This window comes from Sardina pilchardus, chromosome 17 (genome assembly GCF_963854185.1).
Source record: "Sardina pilchardus chromosome 17, fSarPil1.1, whole genome shotgun sequence".
NCBI lineage: Eukaryota > Metazoa > Chordata > Actinopteri > Clupeiformes > Clupeidae > Sardina > Sardina pilchardus.
The window spans coordinates 18,946,851-18,952,169 of NC_085010.1; the positions used below are offsets into that span (position 1 = coordinate 18,946,851).

Below are 5,319 nucleotides of genomic sequence, written 5' to 3' on the forward strand. Positions count from 1 at the left end.
GGGTTACTCCACCCAAAACGCGTAACTCTCTCTACCACGTGTGAATGACCGATTTAAGTGGATGGCAGAATTAGCTTAGATGGTAACCTCCTAAATCTTAATATGTTAAAGCAACACTAAAACACTTACTCTCTGTCGTACGCACACTATTTGTTTATCCAGAAAATAACAATGTCTACAGACAATGTGGAGTATATTACACGATTTGATGAAAGTATGGTGTATTGCGACATCGAAGCAACTCAAATTTGTAGTTTCGTGCCGCGAAGCGAATGCGGATGTGCCGTTCACCCTGTTACGAGATGATGAACTACTGAAATGATTTTGGAAACATTATTTTAAGATACAAAAAAACTCTTTAGTGTTGCTTTAAAATCTGTTATCTACTATTATCTATTATCTGTTTATTTTAAACATTTTCTGTCCCTGTGTGTAGAATAAGGGGAAGGAAGCATTAGTCAGTGACCCTTCCCATGCAGACGAGGAAAATAATAAGTGCAACTAACCACATTAATGAGGAAGTAAAGCCAAGACCTCAGAAAACACTCTGTGAAGACACTGTGAACGGTGGCATGCCTTCCTACTAAATATACACATTTGTCGTGTTACAGTGTGTTTTTTAATGTTCCACATGTGTAATGAGAAACTGAACACACTTGAAACGGAGGTACTGTAGCAAATACAAGACTCTGGACTGGACTTCTGGACTGAAGAGTCAGTGATGTTTGTGTGACTGTGTCTTCCATCAAACCTCTTCTGAATATGAAGATCAGCTTCTGTGTGCTCTACACAGCTCTGCATGCTGCTGTTGGTGAGTTCTAATATTTCATAGCTGATAGCTTAAAGGTGCATATACTGTAGGTGTTACAGTGAGTGACGGTGAGAGGGGCGTCTTTCTACCTCTTTCTAAGATGCATTTGATTGATTTAAGGCAGGGGTGGGCAAACGTTTTGGCTCAAGGGTCACATTGGGTTTTAAAAATTGGCTGGTCGGCTTATATGAACTTTGAATATCTATCAACACTTCAGAGTTCACCACTGCACTACCAAAACAGGCAGGGAAAGAGGATTGTTTTAAACAGAAATGAATATCTTTGCCTGATAATATGTGGATCTGTGTTTTTCAAGGCTGTATAATATCTGGAACATCGAATGAGACACTCATCCGACCAGCAGGAGGCGCTGTGCTCCTGCCCTGTTCCTGTATCGATGTACAAACCAAGCCAGAGGAGTTTCAGTGGAGTTATATCAATGATAAGTGGTATTTTGATGTAATTGGTAACTGGGCTGAAGCTGATAAGAAGCCGTACAGTGGTAGAGTGCAGATATTCAATGCAAGTGCTCCAGGAAACGCATCTCTGCTTCTGTCTAACCTGACTGAAGAGGACCAGGGAGAATACATTTGTAACATCTTCACCAAACAAAGTACCTCTGGTAGATTCATCACACTCATTGTAAAAAGAAAAGGTATCATTATCATAATGATCATAATGATGATGATGATGATGATGATGATGATGATGATGATGATGATGATGATGATGATGATGATGATGATGATGATGATGATGATGATGATGATGATGATGATGATGATGATGATGATAATAATAATAATAATAATAATACCACCACATGGGTTTTTCTCTATCCTCAAGAATCCCCTAGCAGATCTTCATGGATTCTCCTTCTTGTGTTGCTGATGGTTCTGGGGGCATTTGGAGTCATCTGCTGGAGATATAGAAGTAGGTACATTCATACACACAGGTCTAATAAATAATTGCATACTGAAGTGTGCCACGACACTTCTTATTTTAAAACATTCACACATATGTAAAACAGGAAGGGTGTCGCGCCAGTAAATTTAAATAGGTGAACTGTGCCTTTTATAAAAACGGTGAACACGTCTACCGAACTATAGGCGTTACCTGTATATAAGGAAGTCTCTCCCTATGTTATGGTTGCACTGAGGATGGTCTGAATAGGACCGAAAACGTTTTGCACGCACTTTTTGGGTAGCACTGTTTTAAATGCAATAAAAATCGACTTTTTGCATCGGCTACAGTGGTGTGCGAGTTCCGTTCCTCCTGACTGCTGAAAACATTCACACACACACACACACACTCACGCACCACTAGGGTTGCAAAGGGGCGGAAAATTTCCGGTAAATTTCCGGAAACTTTCTGGAAATTTCCCATGGGAAGTTAAACTGGGGAATTTTGGAAATATTCAAAATTGGAAACTTTTATGGAATTACAGGAAATTAGGGAATTAATGTAGCCTGGCTAACGCCTACCACTTCTCAAATGAGACGTGGTCTGGCAACCAGACGCTAATTTTCTCGTATTTGAAAAAATGCCCAGATCCGTTCATTGGGCGCCACGGATGTCTATCAAATGCGCATAGCTCACCCAACTCGTTCGTATGCAACGCTAAGGGCTGCCATTGACATCAGTGTAAATCCTTTGGCGTCGAATGTAGACGCAACGGAAGGCAACGAAAACTTCTCGGATGTTCTGTGATTGGTTCGCCAACATCAGGCGAACATTTGGGCGTTAGTTTCCAGACTGGCTTAGCAGCGGGATTGAAATCACAGCGCAAGGCAGTATGGGAAAACCCAGGCTAGAATTAATGGGAATTTTGTTTTTTACTAGCAGTTTACATTAGCTAGCCAAGACTGCCGTGAACACTGACTTAACTCGACTTGTTACAAAGATGTTTAATGAATTTATTTCAATCCTCGGTTGGCCAAAAAATGCCGATATTACATACATGTATGACCCCAAACCTCACAGATTGTGATCATTTTAAAAGTGCCAAGCTAAATCAGACCAGTAATATGACCATATGATTATTAACCATCCCATTAGAGCTTATGCAAAATTACGTTCTTCCATTTACATGACAACAGTGATGACACGCCAAGAACTGGGCGATTCTGTTCGCAAACTTCCCCCAGTTTCGCACCAGTTATTCCCACATGAGATAACGTTTGCAATGACGTTTTCACCGGGAAAATTAGGTTTCCTATATGTCTAGTAGCCTATGTTGATTGTTGTGTGCATGTAATTGACCTGTGTGCAGGGTAGAAAATAGAAATTCAACTGAATTTGCATTAAATCAGGTTGTTTTAACTAACATTATGCTGAAAGATGGGTTTTTTCCAACTACATTAAGGTCTGTTATATACTAACTTGCAAGATACAATATTTCCAGTTTATTCCCATTAATTCCCATTTATTCCCGTTAATTCCTGTATATTCCCGTTAATTCCCATGGAAAGTTTCCAACTTTGAAAATTCCCAGAATTTTGCAACCCTACGCACCACACACTCACACAGAGAGAGACAGAGACAGACACACACATTCACACTCCACATACAGTCTATGAAATAACATAGTATGAATTCAAGCTTTATCCCAGACCCCAATCCCCAATTTCTTTCTAAAACGCATGGGAAATACTGTATAGGGGAATCCTTCCAGAGATTAGTTCTAGACACTGAATTGGTTTGTGCCACCCATGTCACTGTGGGTCCTCCTATGCAGAACTAAATCTCTTCTCTCTCCCTCATCCAGTCCTCTCAGAGCGGCCCCATGATCCAGCAGAGAGCAGAACCAGGTGAGCACTTCCTCCACACGCATACGCACGCGCACACTCACACACACACAATCAAGTACTGTAAATGAGAAGGGAAAAAAAAATCAATTATAAATAAGACAAAGTAAAATAATTAAGCCGTTTACTTTCTAAACTTATAAAAGTTTATATGTGTTCAAAAGTGATTAATTCTGCTGGTTCTGTCTGTAGTATATGGTCTACGCTACTGTAGTCAAAAGGAGCTCAGCAAGACCTGCACCCACAGATACAAACACTCAGGAGACCACTGAAGATTCCAATGTAAGTATGACCAACCATACCTCACAAAGCACACACACACACACACACACACACACACACACACACGTACATACTGACAGACAAACATCTCCCCTCGACAAAACTCTTGCATGCCCATCTGCAGATAAATATAGTATGTGTGTGTTTTTCTGGACCTCTCAGTATGTGTCTGCTGCACTGTCATCCGTGGAAACGAAGCGGAGAGAAAAAAATATAGAATAATAAGAAATTAAACAATGAATCCGTTTACTTTCAAAAATGTGTATAAAGTGCTCAAAAGTCATTAATTCTGCTGGTTCTGTCTCTAGGAAGCGATGTACGCTACTGTAGTCAAGAAGAGCTCAGCCAGACCTGCACCCAGAGACGGAAGATTCCAGTGTTAGGACAGACGGAGTATGACCAACCAGACCTCGCAAAACACACACACACACACACACACACCCTGCATGTATACACACTTACAGATTAACACACCTCCGTCAACAAAACTCTTGCATGTCTAATTTTATTTTTCTGGACCTCTCAATAGGATGTGGCCTACTCTACTTGTAAAAATATACTGTTTGTGTTCAAAAGTCATTAATTCTGCTGGTTCTCTCTTTAGGAAGCAACGTACGCTACTGTAGTCAAGAAGAGCTCAGTCAGACCTGCACCCACAAACTCTCAGGAGACCACTGAAGATTCCAGCATCCGAGCAGATGGAGTATGACCAGTCAGACCTCACGATACTGAAAAAAATCCCACAGAGAACAGTGATTCCTCTAGGGGGCGTGTATGTTTGTTTTTATGTCATTATATGTAACATTATCTCAGAGTTATGTATGCTCAATGTGAAGTCAAGAGGCCTAGTGTGCATACAGTATACGGACAAAAATGTCCTGAGAATAAAAGACTGAAGGGATAAACATGGTTGTTAATATCTGTGTGGGTCATTAACTACAGCATGCTTATACAGCATTTGCCAGCTCATTGCTTTAGGAACATACAAGCATGTGATAGTGAACAGAGGCAGACTGGGTGTTTGCACACACAGAACGGCATCAGTTTGCAGAGGCAGCAAAAAGTGGTAAGCGCCATATAGTTGAGAACATTTGTAGCTGGGGGCTATTATGATGTGTGTGAAACAGATACAGTAGATGTCTGCTACCACCACATCTCACATTCATGGTGCAGTCGTGGGCAAGATCTGACATCCATGAGAACCACATACACATTGCAATTTTGAGAACAAATATTAGCCTGGAAAACCAGCGCCAACTGCTGGACGGCAAAATGTTTTGCCTGCATTTGGTCGTCTGGCCTCGGACCACTGTACATTTTGAAAACACCCTGAATCTGGCAGATGGCAACTAAACCAATCACAACGCAGAGATGTGTTTTGAATCAACGCGGGCGGGGCAGAGGGCTTAGCGTTGGCCT

At 41.2% G+C, this 5,319-nt stretch overlaps 1 long non-coding RNA gene across 1 annotated transcript; it reads left to right on the forward strand.

Moving 5' to 3' along the window:
* The first annotated feature begins 542 nt into the window (after window positions 1–542).
* Window positions 543–4,805, forward strand: LOC134062497 (uncharacterized). The gene is made up of 7 exons (XR_009935463.1): window positions 543–811; window positions 1,128–1,466; window positions 1,658–1,744; window positions 3,579–3,621; window positions 3,811–3,900; window positions 4,209–4,293; window positions 4,505–4,805. It is a non-coding gene; the product is annotated as an uncharacterized LOC134062497 (long non-coding RNA).
* Window positions 4,806–5,319: the final 514 nt, after the last annotated feature.